Source organism: Canis lupus, chromosome 1, assembly GCF_048164855.1.
Source record: "Canis lupus baileyi chromosome 1, mCanLup2.hap1, whole genome shotgun sequence".
Classification (NCBI taxonomy): domain Eukaryota; kingdom Metazoa; phylum Chordata; class Mammalia; order Carnivora; family Canidae; genus Canis; species Canis lupus.
Window position 1 is genome coordinate 104,048,469 of NC_132838.1, and position 21,064 is coordinate 104,069,532.

General features: G+C 49.1%; 1 long non-coding RNA gene and 1 pseudogene across 1 annotated transcript; both read left to right on the top strand.

The window, feature by feature from the left end:
• Nucleotides 1-727: 727 nt before the first annotated feature.
• LOC140623672 (uncharacterized) lies at nt 728-4,564 on the top strand. The gene is made up of 3 exons (XR_012023245.1): nt 728-846; nt 2,147-2,306; nt 4,452-4,564. It is a non-coding gene; the product is annotated as an uncharacterized lncRNA (long non-coding RNA).
• A 3,187-nt stretch (nt 4,565-7,751) lies between these two features.
• On the top strand, nt 7,752-10,084 carry LOC140607361 (uncharacterized; annotated as a pseudogene).
• Nucleotides 10,085-21,064: the final 10,980 nt, after the last annotated feature.

Genomic DNA, 21,064 nt, shown 5'->3' on the forward strand with positions numbered 1-21,064 from the left:
CCTGGTGTGAGTTTTTAGTACACAGATCTTCCAAGGAAGGCAAGTCTGTCTGAGGTGCCCATTTAACTGGGTGCTCTGCATTCGTGTGCCCTGAAGCCCTCTTCAGGTGCAGCAGCCCCATTTAGTCTCGCGCCGGGTGCAGGACAGCACAGATGCAGTTCTGCATATTCACCGGAGCTTCAGCAGGGCAGCAATGTGCAAAATGGGTGGCAGGGACGTGGTCATGTGCAGATGTTGAGGGACAGGGCCGAGGGGACGAAGCCTGAAGGGCGGGCAGGTTTGGGGACGGTTTAGGAAATGGGATGAGAAGCCAAGGCACATTTGCAGCTTCTGGAAAAAAAGCGATTTCAGGTGCTGCTCCCTTCAAAGAATCGTTTCTGATGATCTTGATGCAATTTTTTTTTTTTTTTAAGTGACACAGATCAGTGATAGCTGTTTACCACAGGAAATTCCTTTCAGATCACTGCAGAATCCTACAGAGCACTGAGTGGGGCAGAAATCTCCCGACTCTTGGGGACTTGCTAGGCGCAAGTTTCCAGAGCCCGCTCCTAAAGATTCCTGTGATGCACTTGGTTATTCAGCAAGGATTCCTTGGCACCCTGCACTTTCCCCGTCCTAATTGGGCCAGAACGAAGGGAGATGGAATCCCTTGGTACTTGGGGCCTGTCGTCAAGAGCTCAGAATTAGAGGAGGCTGGGAACCGAGGCAGGTGTGGGGGAGGGGGAGAGGCCGGCCTGGAAGGGGTTCCGGAGCGAAGGTTTGGAGGGAAAGCTCTCGTCTCGCCTGAGTCCAGCGCTGGCCTGGCAATTACCTGACAATGATCAGAATTAGCAGGAGAAAAGACAGGTTTGTTTACCTGTGCCTGAGGGACCTCCCAGTAAGCGGGGGGAAGGGCCAGGAGACAAGTTGATATATATCAACTTAACAAAAGGAGGGATGTGAGGGCTTCTGTGGGAGAGGATGGAAGATTCTTTTGGGCTTTTTGATGCTAAGGAAAAGGGCAGACCAGGGGGTCCTGGCAGCTGACTTTGCCGGAAACTCCCTCCCAGGGGGGGTTGAAGGCAGCAGGTTTTTTCCTCGGGAGGGGAAATGCGTTTAAGATTTCTTTCTGCATCTTCTGTAGCTCAGATGTTTTCACTTTGGGATAAAGATGCCGTCATCTTTATGCCCACTCTGGGGCTCCACGTGGGTCCTTGCTTCACAGCCTGGTGAGACAGGCAGCACCATGCGCGTGGGCGGTTTGCAGGGGACGCTGCTAGCATCTGCGTTAGCAGGATAAAGGGCTGGTTCTGAAAGACTCGAGTGTTTTCTCAGGGCATTATGCTAAGCAAAATACGACAGAGAAAGACAAATATCATATGGTCTCACTTATATGTGGAATCTAAAAAAATTTTTTTAAAAATAGAAACAACCCAAATGCATCAATACAGAGAACAGATTTGAGGCTATGGAGTGGGGGTGGGGTGGGAACAGGAGAATTTTTTTTTTAAAGATTAAGAAGGTGTTAAAAAATACAAGCTCACAGCTATGAAGTTAGTCATGAGGATGTAATGTACAGCAGCAGGACTATAGTTAATAATACTCTATTGTATATTTGGAGGTTTTCTTTTAAAAAGATTTTTATTTACTCATCAGAGACAGAGGCAGAGAAACAGGCAGAGGGAGAAGCAGGTTCCCTGCTGGGAGACTAATGGGGAACTCCGATCCCAGGACCCCGGGATCACAGCCTGAGCCGAAGGCAGATGCTCAAGCACTGAGCCACCCAGGGGCCCCTGAAAGTTTTCATCATGAGAAAAAAAAAAAAAGAATAAATAAATAGAATCTTAAAAAACAAGGAAAACACAATTCCACCTACGTATGGTGATTGAGGCTAATTCCGGAGGCCGGGGATGGAGTAGTGGGGCCCTTGGGGAGGGCTGAAGCTTCATGATTAGGAACCTGGTCTCTGAAACAGAAGCCCCATAGGAGCAGAGATTAGGCCTGGATTGATCTGTGGTGTCTTTCCAGGGTGGGTGCATGTGTGATCAATACTTGATGAGTCATCTATAAATATCATCCTCAGGCTTTTTTTTTTTTTTAATTGTGTGTCAACTGGAATTCAAGAAACTGTGTTCCTGTTTGGGGAGTTGCTGTTCCCATTTTCCAGATAGCAAACTGAGATCCCAGCAAGGACGGCGTGAGGTCCCACCTGTCAGCTCAGCTAATGGACAAGGGAGCTCATCTGGGTGCACGTGGGGAAGAGGACAGTGGAGACTAGATGTAAGCCCCTAAGAAGATGCACATCTGCAGATACAGTTCCTTTTGGGGTGAGGACTTGTTTATGTATTTTAAGATTTCATTTATTTATTCATGAGAGACACACAGAGAGGCAGAGACACAGGTAGGGGGAGAAGCAGGCTCCTTGCAAGGAGCCAGATTGTGGGACTTGATCCCAGATCCTGGGATCATGCCCTGAGCCACCCAGGCATCCCAGGACTTCTGTTTAGTAACGACATTTGTGACTCTCCATGGAAGGTCCACCACTCAGGCCACCCTGGGCTGTGGCTGCCTTCCCCTCAGTCTGGGAGCATCTCAGGGCAAAGTGTGAGTCAGACACATCCCTGGTGTCATTCAGCTTTGGTGCTGGCCTGCAGAAAGCTGACTGGATGTGGACAGGTAGACGGATGGATGGACGGATGAGTCAAGAAGCCCTGATACAGCAGATCCCGGCAGGACTTGGCTGGGTGGCTCCGTTAACGACGGCTCCATCTACTAGTAGGGAGTGTGTGTCAATCGGCACACCCAGCGCCTGAGGCACATTCTTTCCTGTTTCTGTCCCTGCAATGAGGAAGGCATGGCGGTCTTTGAGACTCAGGGAACTCAAGCCACTTGCTCAAGGTCATGGCAGGTGGAGACTGCCTACAGTTCTTGGCCAAGAGCAAGCCTGGTACCTCAGGGTATAGTCAAAGAAACGTAGGAAAACCTCCCTCCCTTCCCAGCTCAGAGCGAATGGCTGTGGAGAGTTTGCCTGGGGACTGTCCTCTGGCAGGAGAAGGCGGGCAGGGCAGAGAGTGGTTGGCAGAGTCTTCCTCCAAGGCCCGGGAGCCTGGAATTCAGAAAATAATAGATATTTATTTATTCTACATCATAATAAAAGCAATGGTGACAGTAATAATCTATGTTAATAGAAAAATAGCAACACTTATAAGGAATAATAGTCATTTAAATGCTATAATAAGTGATAATGGTAATATTTATTACTATAATAATAGTAACACTGGGGAACCCTGGGTGGCGCAGCGGTTTAGCGCCTGCCTTTGGCCCAGGGCGCGATCCTGGAGACCCGGGATCGAATCCCACATCGGGCTCCCGGTGCATGGAGCCTGCTTCTCCCTCTGCCTATGTCTCTGCCTCTCTCTCTCTCTCTGTGTGACTATCATAAAAAAAAAAATAATAATAATAGTAACACTGTGACAATATAGTAATACTGTATCGTCTCGTGGTCAATGAGAACTAATTTATTACAAGACAAGATGCCAAGCAGGCTACAGAGATGCTTCCCCCCATGCATAGCCTCATTTTGTACATCTCCTGATGGTGATCGAAAGATTATGATTTCATGGTGTTAACAGTGAGAGCGAGCAGGAGTGAAATGAGATAAGGAGGTGTCAGGCTTTCAGATCAGTGTCCTATTAACAGAGATGATTGCACCCCAAAACAGATGGTCAAATATTTGGAACTCTGTGTCCCCATTGGGCACAAAGAATATGAACAAATCGTCTGTGGAAATAAACTCATTCTGTTGGGAAAAAAGTGGAGAAACAGTTGCTCAGACACGGAGGCTGGAGCGCAAAAAGGCAAGACCCTGTAATAGCCAGCTGGGAATTAAAATGACAAAAGCATTTGCCCTTTTACCATTTCTTGCTAATTAGCCTGCAGGTATAACAGCACATGTTCAGAATTAAATGAGTACAAGGTTATTAACTGCAGCATTGTGTGTGGCGGCAAAATATGAGAAATGATCTGTCAGGGCACCTGGGGCGCTCCGGTCTGTCAAGCGTGCTACTCTTAATCTTGGGGTTGTGAGTTTGAGCCCCACCTTGGGTGTGGAGATTACTTAAAAAAATAAAATCTTGGAAACAATCTGTCAGTACGGGACTAAATAAAAATGATGATATACACACACACATTGGAAGATGCAACTGGTTTGCAAAAAAGCAAGGACGCTCTTTGATTTGGAACTTTCTGCAGGACACACTGCTGAATTAATTTTTTTTATTTAAAAAAAATTAAAGGTGTAGGCACCTGTTGGGCTTAGATTTGTATGGCGATGAGGGTGCTTGACTCTGAGCAGAGAAACAAGGATGGGTGGGAGAGACACCTGTGAATTTGTATCTTTTACAAACCATTTTAAAAACGTGGAACCACATAAATTTAATTCAAGATATCCTCTTATTTTTCTTAAAACGCAGAGAACAAGAAAACAGATGGCAGAGGTGCTGAATCCTATATTCTCCCTTTTGGAAAGTCACAGCTACCGGGGCTGAGAATGTAAGAGCCCCCACCACCCACCACCCACCCCCGCCCAAACCCCCCAAATCAAACCTGAGTGATTCGTTTTCCAAGTTATTTTCAGGGATACTCTGGGTTTTGTCTTCCTTGGGGGCCACTGTGCATTCTAGGGTCACCGGTTTGGGGACAGGAGGTCATGTGGTCACCTGGGGGCCAGGACAGGGGGCTAACATTTGCCCACCGCTTAACACGGACTCGTTTTTATAAGAGGAGGAAATGAAGCACAGAGGTAGATATTAGAGAAGTCAGTAGCTGGCCGGGGTGGGGGTGAGGGGTGGAGGGGGGGTAGGGGGTGACGGATGGAGTGGGGTGAGGTGGTGGGGGATGGGGTGGGAGTGTGTGCATGGGTCTTGAACCCAGGACCAGGCTCGGAAAGGACGCTTGCGCAGCAGGGCGGGCCTGGCCTGGCTCGTGCTCTCCCCCTATTGGCCGGAGAAGGAAGTGCCCGCGGCCTCGGCTTTGCCGGGTGGCCTGTCTCCGCGCGCCCCCTGGTGGCCGGGCTGGGAAAGCACATCTCGGCTCCGGTGCTTGCCAAGTGCTCACGGCGACGTGCGTGCAGGGCACCTTCGGTTTACTGATCTGCATCCGTAATGCCTTGTGCACAGGCTCCCCCTGCTATGGAGCACTCCCATCTCCCCTAGCGTCTGGCAGGGGCTGGGGGGATGGTGGCGAGTTCAAATGCACAGTGCCTATGAGCACCTCTCCGTAAGCCCACCCTGCTAACCCCAACCCCCCAGCACCCCTGCGGCCTCCCAGTCAGCGCGCGGCGCTCGCCCTACATCCACGCAGGCCTCCCCGGGATAGCGTGCTCCAGCTGGACCAGAATGTTCTTCTCCAAACGCAAATAACTATCCTGACATGAAACCAGCCAAAGACCTTTACCAGTCCCCAGGTGTCCTTGGAAGACCGCATTCTAACCAGCGCTCGCAGGGACCTCAATAACCTCGTCCCTGATCCTTTCTTCAACATAATTACTCCCTCTCTCTCCCTCTCGCCCCTCATTACGTTTCAGCCAAGTTAGCTGTCCTTCCTCTCCTTTCTGACCCATGGCCGGCAGCCTAGCATTTTCCCTAGCCCGTCACCAGACCAACCTCTGTGCATCCTCTTAAACCCAAAAGCAATGTGATTTCCTTAGAAAAACTGCTCCTGACAGAACCAAAGGCTCCCAGTCTTTTTTTTTTTTTTAATTAATTTATTTATGATAGACATAGAGAGAGAGAGAGGCAGAGACACAGGCAGAGGGAGAAGCAGGCTCCATGCAGGGAGCCCGACATGGGACTCCATCCTGGGCCTCCAGGATCACGCCCTGGGCCAAAGGCAGGCTGGAAACCGCTGGGCCACCCAACCGCTGAGCCACCCAGGGATCCCCTCCCAGTCTTTTCTTTTGCAAAACAGATCAGTCTTTTTGATCTTTTTAAATTCTCAGCAGCTTCTATTATAGCTCTGCTTCATTATTTCTATCATTTTTATTTTAGACAAAATGGTGCAAAATGAATAGGGACATAGACATACTGGGTAATGAATAGGGACATAGACAGACTGGGTATACTGATCTTGCTGTTGCTTGGCAGGAAATTGAGAAGACAGGACGCATGGTGAACCACTCAGAGGTGTGGAGGCCGAGAAAATTAAGGCCATTCCATCTCAAGTTCAGCGTTAGCACAAGTACAGCCATCTCAGGCCCCTGTGAATAAGAGCTGAACTTTGGGATCCCTGGGTGGCGCAGCGGTTTGGCGCCTGCCTTTGGCCCAGGGCGCAATCCTGGAGACCCGGGATCGAATCCCACATCGGGCTCCCGGTGCATGGAGCCTGCTTCTCCCTCTGCCTATGTCTCTGCCTCTCTCTCTCTCTCTCTCTCTCTGTGACTATCATAAATAAATAAACATTAAAAAAAAATTTAAGAGCTGAACTTTATACCCTACTTCAGTTACAGGAAAAAACCACAGAATGCCCTTGAAAGCCCCATACTGGAATGAGAACAGAGCTTAAGAAATTCCTCCACCCCTTCTGGAAATCCCCTAGACCAGCCCATAAAAACCCAGCTGTAGCCCACCTCGGGGTCCAAGCCCCTGCTCCACTGTGTTGGGTATACTTGGATCCAAGCTCGAGCTTGCTAATAAACCATCGTGCACTTGCATCAGTGTTGGCTCCTGGTGGTTTCTCGGATTCGCAATCTTGGGCACAACATTTGGGGGCTCATCTGGGATCCGAGAGACCCCCAGGACCCCATCCGGAGGGTCTCATGCCTGGTGAGCGCACTCAACTTTTTCTACCTTTTGCGTGCATATTCTCTGAGAGCCCTATACTGTACTTTTACCTGTAGGAATTCCAATCTGTATTAGGTTGACGTTGGCTTAGGCGGACATGCTGGCTGGCCATCGCCCGGGGGTCTTGGGAGACGTCCCTTGCCCCCACCGGGAGGATGGGGTCCTCATCTGTAAGGAGGACCGGCTGCCAGCCCTTCGGGTTACTTTCTGTCTTGTCTCTGCGGCTGCACTGGCATGTTTGTGTTACTGTGTCCTTGTTAATTGTCATATTTGTCTGTGTCTTGGTGTGGGCTGGGGACATAATGGGGCAGACACAAACCACCCCCCTGTCTTTTATGCTCTCCCACTTCTTGGACATTAGGGAAAGAGCTCATAATCTGAACACAGATATATGGAGAGGGAAATTTCAAATTTACTGCATGTCAGAATGGCCAACCTTTGACTTGAGATGGCCCTGAGAAGGAACTTTCCACCTACCTATTATCTTACAGGTTAAGGCCGTGATCTTCAGGGACAAACCGGACGGCCACCCTGACCAGGTGCCCTACACCCTGACCTGGCAGGACATGATCGAGAATCCCCCTCCTTGGCTAAAACCATTTTTACCCCCCAAAGCAGGACCCACCGAGATTCTAGCCCTGTGAAAGGCCGAGAAGGAGACCAACTCTAAGACAAAGCACCTCTTTATCTGGTCTTGCAGGATTCCTCTCCAGAGGACCTGATTTTCCCACCGCCATACCGGGCACACCCTCCCCCTTCCGCTCCTCCATTGGAGGCACCAGGGGCTGCAGAAGGGGTGCCCCCTTCCCTGATGAGGGAGTCCCTGTGCACGGGCCAGCAGCAGGGACAGGTGGTCAGACCCACCGGGTGGCCCCACCTCCAAATGCAGGGCTGGCTGACTCCACCACCCTTCCTCTCCGTACTATGGGCACTATGGGGCCTCCCGATGAGACCGGAGAGGTGAGAGACCAATGTTATATTGGCCATTCTCCACCAGTGATTTATATAATTGGAAAACCCAGAATGCAAAGTTCTCTGATAATCCAAAAGATCTAATCGGGCTTTTAGATACTGTTCTCTACCCACCAGCCTACTTGGGATGACTGCCAACAGCTCTTGCAGGTTCTCTTCACCACCGAAGAGAGAGAATGAATTCAGGTGGAGGCCTGGAAGTCTGTCCTGGGAGAGGACAGACAACCAACTCAAAACCCAGACCTCATAAACGCTGCCTTCCTCTTATCCTGCCCTACCTGGGACCACAACTCGGCTGAAGGAAAGGAGAGACTCCGGGTCTACCGCCAGACTCTAGGGGCAGGTCTCCAGGCTGCCGCGTGCAAGCCTACCAATCTGGCCAAGGTATATGGTGTGAGACAGGGCAAGGACAAGAGTCTAGCAGCCTTCTTAGAGTCATGGAGGCTTTTAGGCAGTACACCCCTAGGAACCCAAAAGCCCCGGAAACAAAGGCCACAATATCATGGCTTTTGTTAACCAGGCTGCTCTGGGCATTAAAAATAAATTGCAAAGAGTAGAGAGATTGGGAGAGAAGAGCTTGCAGGACTTAGTAATAGTAGCAGAAAGAGTCTATAAAGTCCGGAACAGCAACAAACCAAACTAAGTGACCGGCAGACCCAAAACCTGGCCAAGATCCTGCTGGCTACAACCATGAATGACCCACAGGAAAGACGGAGGCACCTCAAGAAGCTGGCTTCAGGGACAGGTAAGGAGGATGGCCCTGGTCCCCGTCAGGAGCGCCCTACGGATGCATGGAAGGAAACCGTCCTAAGGATCCCATAGCTGCAAACCGTCCACCAGATACGTGAATTTCTGGGGTCAGCAGGGTTCTGTCGATTATGGATTCTGGGTTTTGCCGAGATGGCCAGACCCCTCTTTGAGGCCACCAGGCACCAGCAAAATTTTGAATGGACAGAGGCCATGAACAAAGCCTTTAGTGACCTTAAACAGGCCTTGCTGTCTGTCCCGGCTCTCAGGTTGCCTGACCTAACCAAGCCCTTCTACCTGTATGTGGATGAGAAAGACGGGGTGGCAAAAGGGGTCCTTGTCCAGTACATAGGTCCCTGGAAGAGACCCATAGCCTATCTCTCCAAAAAGCTGGACACGGTGGCCGCTGGATGGCCCCCATGTTTAAAAATAATTGCCGCAGTGGCCACTATGGTCAAGGACGCAGACAAGCTGGCCATGGGGCAAGAACTGCATGTTACCACCCCACATGCTATTGAAGGGGTACTTCAACAGCCCCCAGACCGCTGGATCAGAATTGCCCATCTGACCCATTATCAGAGCCTACTGCTAAAGCCCACTAGAATTTTATTTAAGCCACCAAAAACTCTGAATCCGGCAACGCTACTCCCTAGCCAGACTGGGACCGCCCCCTTTGCATGACTGTCAAGAAATTTTGGCACAGGTGCACGGAATCAGAGCTGATCTCCAGGACTAGCCACTGCCGAATGCAGATGCCACCTGGGACACAGATGGCAGCAGTTTTGTCCGAGAAGGAGTCAGCTACGCGGGGGCAGCTGTAACCACGGAAACGGAGACCAGCTGGGCAGAGCCTTTGGCAGCCAGAAGGTCGGCTCAACAGGCAGAACTGATCGCACTGGCCAAGGCACTGACCGGGGGAGAAGGTAAACGAATAAACATCTACACCGACAGCAGGTACACCTTCGCCACCGCTCACATCCACGGAGCCCCTTACAGAGAGAGAAGGCTTCTGACAGCAGAGGGAAAAACTACTAAGAACAAAAGAGAGATCCTTGAACTCCTGAGGGCCCTCTGGCTGCCCAAGGTACTAACTATCGCCCATTGTCTGGGACACCAGAGAGCAGACACACCAGTAGCCAGGGGAAACCGGCTAGCCGACTCAAAAGCTAAGGAGGCGGCCCTTATGGTGACCCAGGTTTTAACAACCACATTACCCGATCCAGGGGCACCGACCCTGCCTGACATCCCCAACTATACTGACGCTGACTTACACTGGATCAAACGCTTGCCTATGACCCTGTGCTTGCGTGGCTGGTAGAGGGCCGCAGACTCCAGCATCATCCTGCCAGAGGAACTAGGATGGCGAGTCCTACCAAAATGCATCGGGGAACTCACATGGGAACAAGGAAGATGGAAGACCTCATACAACATGCAAAGATCACTATTAAAGACTCTTGAGCAAAGATGGAGCAGATTGTGGCAAGCTGCCACGCATACCGGTTAACTAATGCCACCGCCCATGGATCTAACTCGGGCACCTGGTTCCGGGGGACAGCCCAGGAGTCTACTGGGAAGTGGACTTCACTGAGGTAAAACCTGGAAAACATGAGTACAAGTATTTACTAGTGTTTGTAGATACTTTTTCAGGATGGACAGAAGCATTTCCTACCAAACATGAAACAGCACAGACCGTGACCAGGAAACTGTTGGAAGACATTTTACTGAGGTATGGTTTTCCTGTTAAGATTGGTTCAAACAATAGCTCAGGATTCGTCTCTAAGGTAACACAGGGAGTGGCACTAGTACTTGGGGCAGATTGGAAATTACATTGTGCATATAGGCCCCAAAGCTCAGGACAGGTAGAGAGGATGAACAGAACATTGACTAAATTACCTTAACTAAATTAGCCCTGGAGACTGGCGGGGACTGGGTGACTCTCCTCTCCTTCACCCTATATAGGGTGAGGAACTCCCCATATAAGATGGGACTGACTCCCTACAAGATCATGTTCGGTCTTCTCCACCTATTATCCCAAATTTAAAACCTGAGGTGTTTGCTGAGTTTGATGATCACCAACTCCTTTTCTCCCTCCAAATGTTACAACGAACTCATGAGCAGGTGTGGCCTAAGCTGAGGGCCCTCTATGAGACTGGGCCACCCCCGGGACCCCACTGATGTCAGCCAGGTGACTGGGCGTATGTGCGGAGATACCAACACCGGACACTTCAACCTCGCTGGAAGGGACCCTACATCGAGATCCTGACCACTCCCACTGCTCTCAAGGTCAACGGGATTACTCCCTGGGTCCACTACACCCATGTCTGGCCAGCTGACCCACATGCCGTTCTCAAGGACTTTGTTCCAGAATGGAAAAGCCAACCAGACAAGGACAATCCCCTAAAGCTAAGACTGCGCCGTTCTCACTTATTTCCCACCTCCAAGACTCCCTAGCCTGAGGTTGTCCTTCAAAACAGAAGGGGATTAGACTTAGTCTTACAACAAGGGGGGTTATGTGCTGCCTTAAACGAGGAATGTTGCTTCCTGAGGACCACTCAGGAACAGTCCAGGAATCTATGGCAAAAGTCAGAAAAGGTTTGGCTAAACGTAAACAGGAATGAGAACAGCAACAAGGTTGGTTCGAATCCTGGTTTAATTATTCCCACTGGCTCACTCTGAGACTAACCTGGACCCATTATTGGGTCCTTCCTTAGGTTCCTCTGAGAGGGGGAAATGTGGAGGCCGAGAAAATTAAGGCCATTTCACCTCAAGTTCAGCTTTAGCACAAGTACAGCCATCTCAGGCCCCTGTGACTAAGAGCTGAACTTTATATCCTACTTCAGTTACAGGAAAAAAACACAGAATGCCCTTGAAAGCCCCATAATGGAATGAGAACAGAGCTTAAGAAATTCCTCCACCCCTTCTGGAGGTCCCCTAGACCAGCCCATAAAAACCCAGCTGTAACCTCCCTCGGGGTCCAAGTCCCTGCTCCACTGTGTCGGGTATACTTGGACCCAAGCTCGAGCTTGCTAAAAAACCCTCGTGCGCTTGCATCGGTGTCGGCTCCTTGGTGGTTTCTCGGATTCGCAATCTTGGGCACAACAGAGGGTGTGCAGACCCTGGGACATCCTTAGAGTCAGAGGGCTCAGGCTCCCCTGGACACACAGTAACAAAGGGGATCTGGTCTCAGGATGGTCTGGCTGGTGGAAAAGCATCAAAAAAGAAGGCAATGTTACTTCTCAATGAAGGCTTTATTGTAGTGCTCACCATCTCTATTTTGATGGTGTATCCTGCTGGGACAGCAAGGTTCTTGAGGACAGCTGTTTTTTTTTTTTTTTTTTTTTTTAATTTTTATTTATTTATTTATTTATTTATTTATTTATTTTTTTTTTTTTTAGAAATAGACCCATGCATATATGGTCAATTGGTTTTTTTTTTTTTTTTTAATTTTTATTTATTTATGATAGTCACACAGAGAGAGAGAGGCAGAGACACAGGCAGAGGGAGAAGCAGGCTCCATGCACCGGGAGCCCGACGTGGGATTCGATCCCGGGTCTCCAGGATCGCGCCCTGGGCCAAAGGCAGGCGCCAAACCACTGCGCCACCCAGGGATCCCTTAATTTTTATTTATTTATGATAGTCACAGAGAGAGAGAGAGACGCAGAGACACAGGCAGAGGGAGAAGCAGGCTCCATGCACCGGGAGCCCGATGTGGGATTCGATCCCGGGTCTCCAGGATCGCGCCCTGGGCCAAAGGCAGGCGCCAAACCGCTGCGCCACCCAGGGATCCCGAGGACAGCTGTTAAAAGAGTTTTGAGTCTGCCATCCAAACAGTGGGGACAGTGTTTGGCTAGGCGTATTGTTCAAAAACACTTCCGTCAATCAGTTCACTAGAGACTGAATGACAAGCACCATCTGGCCACATCAACGAAGGCGGGGAGCGGTTCTGCCAGAAAAGGGCACCTGCGTACCACCAGGCAGTGAACAAGGCTCAGAAAATACGAGATGCCCAGTTACATTTGGATTTCAAGTGATTGAGGAATCATCTTGTAGTCAGAAACACATCTCAGATAATTTCCACACCTCAACGACAAATCCTTTTTCCGTGTATGTCCCATGCATGCCATATATATGGGACATATTTATACTAAAATGTTGTTTATCTGAATTTCAAATCTTACCAGGCACCCAGTAATTTACTTTCTCCAGCTGGCACTCTATCCTGGAAGCTCCCTTCAGGAAGGCAGTGAGGCATCTCTCCAGATGGTTTGTGCCTTGAGCAGAAACGAGGGATGCAAGATCCCAGCTATGGGATGGGGCCAGCAGGGTCTCCATCACTCTTTAGAACCCTACAAGGTTGTCCTGTGAGAGTGGGAATCTGAGTGAGAAAGATGGATGGGCTGGAGAAATTCTGGGCTAGGTCTTGGCCAGAAGTTTTTGTCACCAGGTTCTGCAGCCATGGATGGGGAGAGACGTCCAGGAGGACAGATGGGGAATCCAGGTGGCTTGCTCTTCCAGGATAAACACCCATTCAGTTCAGAGCAAACCACAAACCACAAATTGCCTCTTGACAGACATCCTGCAGCCCTCCTCCCCACCTCCTCACTACACACTGTGCAGGAGGGCAATGCCCGCATCATCCAAGCCTGGGTCATTTGCTACCTTCCACTTCCCATCCCCACACCCCATGGAGGGCGACACTTCACTGATCCCAGTGACCAGAATGGGGTTTCCACCCTCATGACCATCCCAGGTCTGGCTTTCCCATCATCAGGGTCTGCCTATACCCCTCAACCTCCTGGAGGCAGGGGAGTTTATTCCACTCCATGTGCCTGGGGTCACTCCCCAATTATGAGTCTCATTAACAGACAAACTAAAGCAAATGAAATCACATTATGCCAGATGAAACAAGCCAGACACAAAATGCCACATATTGTGGTATGGATTTCACTTCTATGAAATGTCCAGAAGAAGTGAATCTATACTGACCTAGAGCAGACCAGTGGTTGCCCAGGGCTGGGGGCAAGGGGGAATGGACAGTGGCCGCTGATGGGTATTTTTTTTTTTAAAGATTTTATTTATTTATTCACGAGAGATACAGAGAGAAACAGAGACACAGGCAGAGGGAGAAGGAGAAGCAGGCTCCATGCAGGGAGCCGGATGTGGGACTCGATCCGGGGTCTCCAGGGTCACACCCTGGGCCGAAGGCAGGCGCTAAACCGTTGAGCCACCCAGGGATCCCCATGGGTATGGGTTTCTGTTTGGGGGGATGAAAGCATTCCAGAATTAGAGAGCAGTGTTATCACAGGACCTCCTGAGTATACTAAAATACCCACGGAATTGAATACTCTTAAAATGGTGTATGTTATGGTGAATCTGTTCTCCATGGAGACTATGAAAAATAACCAGAACCATAAAGAGCAGAAGGATAAACCAAACCTGTTGATTCTTTTTTTTTTCCCTTCTTGGCTGGCTTCTCTCTTCCTGAGAATCATTCTGAACCCTGTGGAGTCTTTCCTGTCCACCACAGCTCAGGTGGGGACGTCAGAGTCCCAGTGAGCCCAGCTCTCCATGGACTCTTCATCTGACTCGGGCAATCAGGAACCATGTGGAAGCCACAGCGAGGCGGAGAAGACACTGTGCAGAAAGCCTTGCCCCAAACAGCTCGAAAACACAGTGAGGGGCTGGCTGGTAAGGAGGCTGTGCAGGCTGGAGTGGGGAGACAAACCTGCCCAAGACACTGGGCCTGGCACTCCAGTTCTGGCTCTCGGTCCCGTCACGAAATCCCTTCCACCTCTTGAGAGCTCATGATTTCCCTTTAGGACAAAGGGCTCTGCCTCTCTAAGCCCCAGGTGTGCCACCAGTTTACTGCCTGGACCGTGCACCGTGGGATGTCCTTCTCAGGTCCCCAACTGAGTCGTTTTTTTTAAAGATTGTATTCATTTGAGAGAGAGAGAGAGAGAGAGAGAATGAGCAGGAGGGAGGAGCAGAGGGAGAAGGAGAAGCAGACTTCCCGCTGAGCCGCTGAGCAGGAGCCTGATGCAGGACTCAATCCCAGGACCCCAGGATCATGACCTGAGCCAAAGGCAGATGCTCAACCACGGAGCCGCCCAGGCCCCTCCCCCCAACTAAGTCATTTACACTCAGTTCATTTACATGTTTGCTTCTGATGCCTGACTCTCCAGCCAGGTTTTACTTTCCTGACTCCTCCCTCTGCAGATCTAGGTGTGTTTTTTTTTTTAATATTTTATTTATTTATTTATGGGTGACACAGAGAGAGGCAGAGACACAGGCAGTGGGAGAAGCAGGCTCCATGCAGAAAGCCTGACATGGGACTCGATCCCGGAACTCCGGGATCTCACCCTGGGCCCAAGCCAGCCGCTCAACCACTGAGCCACCCAGGGATCCCAGGTCTGGGTGTTGATCTGTTGCAGACCGCCCTTCATTCCTGTTTGTAGGAGCTGAAAATCTTTCCCCCTTCATTCCTTCTAGGTCGAATAAGAAATTGACAGAAGACAGATTAACAGGAGAAAAATAAACATAATTTTGTAGGTACGTGGGCCCCATACAAATAGGAGACTCAGAGAAGTGGCTGATGCAGGCTGCTTTTCTAATGGGGATTTTGGGAAGAAGTGATGAGACAAAGGGGCTTGGCAAGGGAGTAACACAATGCAGAAGTAATAAGGTTCTTCCAGCTTTCCTGGCTCTGAATTCTCACTCCGGTGATAAGGATGCCTTCCCTCCTGCTACAGGGAGGGGACCCTTCATGTGGAGGGCCCACCTGATGCTTTCAGGGGGCAAAGGAAGGTCAGACTGTCCTTGTAGTTTCTTCAGTACCTTGAATTAGAAGTGATCAATATGCCAGAGTGGCACGATTTGGGGTGGCACATCCTGTTCCCTTCACTGTGACCTCTGCTTCCCCAGATTCCACAGGCTGGGTCAGTATCCCCAGGAGGGCTTGGTAAAAGTACTGTTCTCTGGTGGAGTCTGGAGATTTGTATTCCTAACAAGCCTGAGGCCAGTGTGGAGCAGGCTGGCCCCGGGACCACGCTCGAGGTCCATAAAGAGGCTCTTGGCTGCATCTACATCATTAGGATGCTGTGAAAGACACGGAGCGAACATAAGTACAGCCAGCACCCAAGGCTTTGAAATGAAACTCAGAATTTGCCGACTGTATTACCCAAGCAGTGTGTTTCATTGAGAAAATGTGTGCAGGGGCGCCTGGGTGGCTCAATCAGTTAAGTGGCTGCTTTCAGCTCAGGTCATGATCTGAGTCCTGGGATCAAGCTGCATGTGGCTCCCTGCTCAGCAGGAGTCTGCTTCTCCTCCCTCTGCTTCTCCCTCTCCCTCTGCCTGCCACTTCCCCTGCTTATGCTCTCTCTGTCAAATAAATATTAAAAAAAGAAAAAAGAGAGAACAGAAAATAAACAGAAAATGCTTCCCGCTTGAAGGTTGCAGCACGACCGGGCCTTTTTGCTGCTGGGGTCTGGGTGTTGTCCAGCTTGGAACAAAAGGGATTTGGGACATACCCCAGTCCTACATGAATGTGCCAGTTTGGCCTGTGGGTTATGCTGAGCTGAAGGCACTTGAGGCCCTGCAGCCTCAGGAAAAATATTTGTCCCTCCCTTAACCACACAGAAGAATCTAAATTGGAGGTCTTTCTCCAAATAAGGGTTTTTTTTTTTTTTCTAGAGATAAATTTTATCTGAGTGATCCATTTGTATGGCAGGCAAACCTCTAATTAGCAAACATGTGTTTTTCTTATTGCTCTGTGAGGTGCATTCCTTCCCTCTGAAATCCCCAACTTCTACCTCTTCTCCTTAGATCAGGGTGACATATACACCTCATCTTGCCTGTCTTTGGGATTTCCGTGTGTGTGTAGATTCCCTATAAGTACACTATTAAATTTCATTTTCTCCCGTTAATCTGTCTCTTGTCAATTGGATTCTTTTTTTTTCCCCAAGATTTTGTATTTTATTTTTTAAAGACTTTATTTATTTATTTGGCAGAGAGAGAGTACAAGCAGGGGGAGGAGGGGAGGGAGAAGCAGACTCCCCGTTGAGCAGGAAGCCCAATGCAGTACTGGATCCCAGGACCCTGAGATCATGACCTGAGCCAAAGGGAGATGCTTCACTGACGGAGCCCGCAAAGGGAATATTTCAGCTTTCTCTGTCAACAGGTCCTCAAAGCTGCTGTGGGAAGCGGGACTCCAGAATTCCATGATCTTCCTGAAGGAAAAACCCTGCTTATTTTTAGTTCCAGAAACAGCAATGTCACATGGTTTGTGTCTAAGAACTAGGCTGCATTTCACAGGAGCGGGTTGGAAACAGGGCTTAGTGATGACGTGGTATATAATTTGTAGTCTCCAGGTGGGAGCACTCAGAATGGAGTCTGGGATGGTTAAGAATATAGGTTCGAGGGGCACCTGGGTGGATCAGTGGTTGAGCATCTGCCTTCTGCTCAGGTCATGATCCCGGGGTTCCAGGATCAAGTCCTGCATCGGGCTCCCCATAGGGAGCCTGCTTCTTCCTCTGCCTGTGTCTGCCTGTGTCTCTCATGAATAAATAAAATCTTAGAAAAAAAGGTTATAATATTTTTTTAAAAAAGAATATAGGTTCGAGTACACACGGGAACATTCTCCGGCACGGAGCCCATGCTGGGCCATTGATCCAACACACTGAAAACAAGAGAAATATAAAAGCATGTTCTCCAACCACAAAGAAATTACATTAGAGATCAGTAAATTTGGAAAAGCCAAATAGGTGGGAATTAACATAGCACTGAAGATGTTCCGTGTTGGGGATTCTTAGTCAGTTTGCTCACTGAGGATGGGTATGTAACAGAAGTCCAGGTGGAGGGATTAAGGTCATTGACCAAGATCAAGGGGTACACAGACCCAGGGATCCAGTCTCCAGGCAGCCCTCTAGGACTGCAACCCAGCTCCCTGGACTGCTCACCTCAGACTGCAAAGTTCAAGCCTTGGAGGTGCTTACCCTTTTTTTTTTTTTTTTTTAAGATTTTATTTATTTATTCATGAGAGACACACAGAGAGAGAGGCAGAGACAGAGGAGAAGCAGGCTCCATGCAGGGAATCCAATGTGGGACTCCAGGATCAAGTGGAGTAAGCTCCACTCACTCAAGTGGCTCAGCCCTGGGTGAGCCACCCAAGTGTCCCTGGGGGTGCTTAGCTTTTAGAAACACAGAAAGCACTGCACAGCTTGAAATCACAGCTGGAGTTGAATGCTTGAGGTGATCCTATCTAAGTAAGCAAACGTAAAACATTTACAATTTTAAAATTATATACTAGTATCTTATCTCCTCTCTATTTTGAAAAAAAAAATTTCAAATGTGAAAATGTTTTTCAGGGATTTCAGGGTTAAAATAGTTTTTTTTTTTTTTTTTGTTAAAGATTTTATTTATTTATTCATGAGAGACACAGAAAGAAAGAGAGAGGCAGAGACACAAGCAGAGGGAGAAGAAGGGTCCATGCAAGGAGCCCGAAGCCGGACTCGATCTCGGGTCTCCAGGATCACACCCCGGGCTGAAAGCGGCGCTAAACCACTGAGCCACCAGAACTGCCCTTAAATTAGGTTTAATAAATTTCTTTCCTTTTTTTAAAAAAACACATTTTATTTATTTGAGAGAACACATTTTATTTATTTGGGAGAGAGAACACAAGTGGGGGGGGGGGCGCAGAGGGAGAAGGAGAAGCAGACTCCCTGCTGAGCAGGGAGCCTGACATGACCTGGAGCTCAATCCTGGGACTCCAGAATCATGACCGGAACCTAAAGCAGACACTTAAACAATTGATCCAGGTTTCCCAAGGATGCTCTTTCCAAAAGAGATCTCATGCCTGACCAACAGGGATCTTCCTGAGCTTGCTTTCAATTTACAAACTCATAGGTATTGGAGGATTATTTCTACGCCATCCTCTAGTCTGTTCTTTTGTCTGTAGAACCCCCTGGAAAATCTGGGTGCTAGCAGAGCCAGCCATCCGAATATGCAGTCTGGATGTTTATACTGATAGTGGGGTTCAGCAGCCATGAGGAAGACATTCGCATTTCAGGATCCAACCCAGACCTACTGTACCAGACAATTCTGTGGGTGGGACCAGCAGTTTGTTGTAGCAAACCTTTCAGATTTTTGCTGTCTTGAATTTGAGAACGTCCAGGGCAGGAAATCCTGGAGGATAAACATCTGGGAAAATGGAGGTATCCATGCATGCAGGAGTGTTGAGTTACCTGGAAGTCCTGGTGCCCTGAACACTGTGACCAAGGAGGCTTTCCTCTGTCACTAAGACTCAGTGGTGACAGCACTTTCCTGAATCTTACAGCAGGAAGTACCACCCCTCCATGTGAGGCCCCCCGATCTCTGGTACTTGCAATAACCACTTCTGAGCTCCAGCTCCTCTTATGTATCCCACTGTATGGATGGACCACATCCCATTCAGCCACACACCTGCCGATGAGCATCTGGGCCATTTCCACCTCTGGGCTGCTACGAACATGGGTGTACATGTTATGTTTCATATTTGCTCTGAGTACCTGTTTTCAAGTTTTTGTTGAGTCTATACTCGGGGGGTGGAATGATTTACCTTTTAGTTCTTATTTTTTCATCCTTTCATGCATGGTTTACCTTTTCAAAAGCACGGGTGATATTAAAATCTTAGGAAACTGAACAAAATCCAACAGCTGTGGGGTGCCTTGATGGCTCTGTTGGTTGAGTGTATGCCTTTGGCTTGCATCATGATCCTCCTGCATGGGGCTCCCTGCTCAGGGGAGAGTCTGCTTTTCCCTCTACCCCTCACCCTGCTTGTGCTCTCTCTCTCTCTCTCTCTCTCTCAAATAAATAAATAAAATCTTCAAAAAATTTTAAAAAATTTCAACAGTGGTTCAAAGGCTCCCAGGCTCTCAGGACAAAGGCATGATTATATTTAATGAAAGTCAGGTCCCAGTAAGTCCTCGGCTTCTCTAGGCCCTGCATGTGCTGGTCTCTGGGCTGAGAAGGCTCCCATCGATCCTCCCCAACCGCCATCCCTGCTTCTCTTTTAATTTGGCAAACTCCAACCTACCCTTCAGATCTCTGCCTAAAAGTCCCCTGTTTGGGGATTTGTCCCAGATTTCTTCATCTGACTTGGCTCCTTTCCTCACCAACTCCATCACTTTATTCTCTCCCAAGCGTGGTCCCCCTTTCAAGACTTAGTTCATTATACAAAATCCGGGAAACAGAAATGGCTAGGGACTCTAGGCAGGTGACAGCACTGACCACAAAGGGGCATGTGGAACTTCTTGGAAGGAAATATTTATACACACACACACACACACACACACACGTGTATATATAGGTATGTTTCTCCAGTTTTGCTGAGATACAACTGACACTTAACACGGTATATGTCTAATGTGTAAGGTGATGATCTGATGTCCTATGTGCTAAGAATTCATGACCACAATAAGATTAGTTGACACATCTCTCACCTCGCAGAGTTACTTACTTATTTTTGGTGGTGAGGAGATTTAAGATCTACCCTCTTAGCAATGTGCAAGCATAGAATACAGTGTTGCTAATGATAATCACCATGCTGTATGGAGTGACTAGAGAATCCTTTCTGAAGAAGCGATATTCTAGCTGAGGTGAGGCTGAGGAAAAGGAATAAGCCATGGCAACATTTGAGGAAAGAGCTCTCCAGGTGGAGGGAATGGTTTAAGTGCCAAGGCCCTGAGGCAGGAATCACCATCCTAGTATAAAGTGCCCGCCTCTTGCGGATCCCGTCCAGAGATGGGTAACATTATCTATGACACATGTAAGAACAAGGCTATGTCTAGTGTCTTTGTAGATGTACAAACGGATAGTGGCCAGGCCATATTATAGAACACAACTCTGACCCGTGATCTACAGTGAGTAGCCCAGGAGACCAACCCGCTACTTTCAGCGACCAGCCCAGGAAGCCAGACAATAACCCCTCCAGCAGTCAGCCAGGAATGACCAGGAGTTAAACAACTGAGAGTTTCCCTAACATTTGTCCTGGCTTCCAATTTAGGCTGACCCAGAGAGAGCCAAATTGGATCCCCAGCAGATTACACAGGATGTCTGCCTCCAGGCTAGCCTGCCTCCAGGCTCTGTGCCAACAGCCTGAGGCTTGTTTCCAACCCCCTGCCCCCAAAGCTTTGCCCCTCCTTGGCCTCTAAGACACAAGTGACAGCAGCTGGCTCCTTTGTCACAGTAAGCTCTGAAGACACCACCTTTGCCTCTCCTTATTTGGCTGGTGTTTGTTTATTCCTGTAGCTCAGAGGCTGGAGGTAATCCTCTCAAGTTCACATACCTTTTTGGGTGGGAAAGTTGGAATTGAGAGTCCAGAAATCCTCCACCCCATCTGAGAAGGCCCCGAGATGAAGTCCCCAGCACCTCTTGCCTCCTCTTTGGCTCTCTGACCTCTCTCTTTTTCTTGAGCTCTGGCAGGTTAGGGCTGAACCTCAGAGCGCCACTGTCTCCTTATGTCTTAAATGTGGTGTATGCTCCCTATGAAAGGA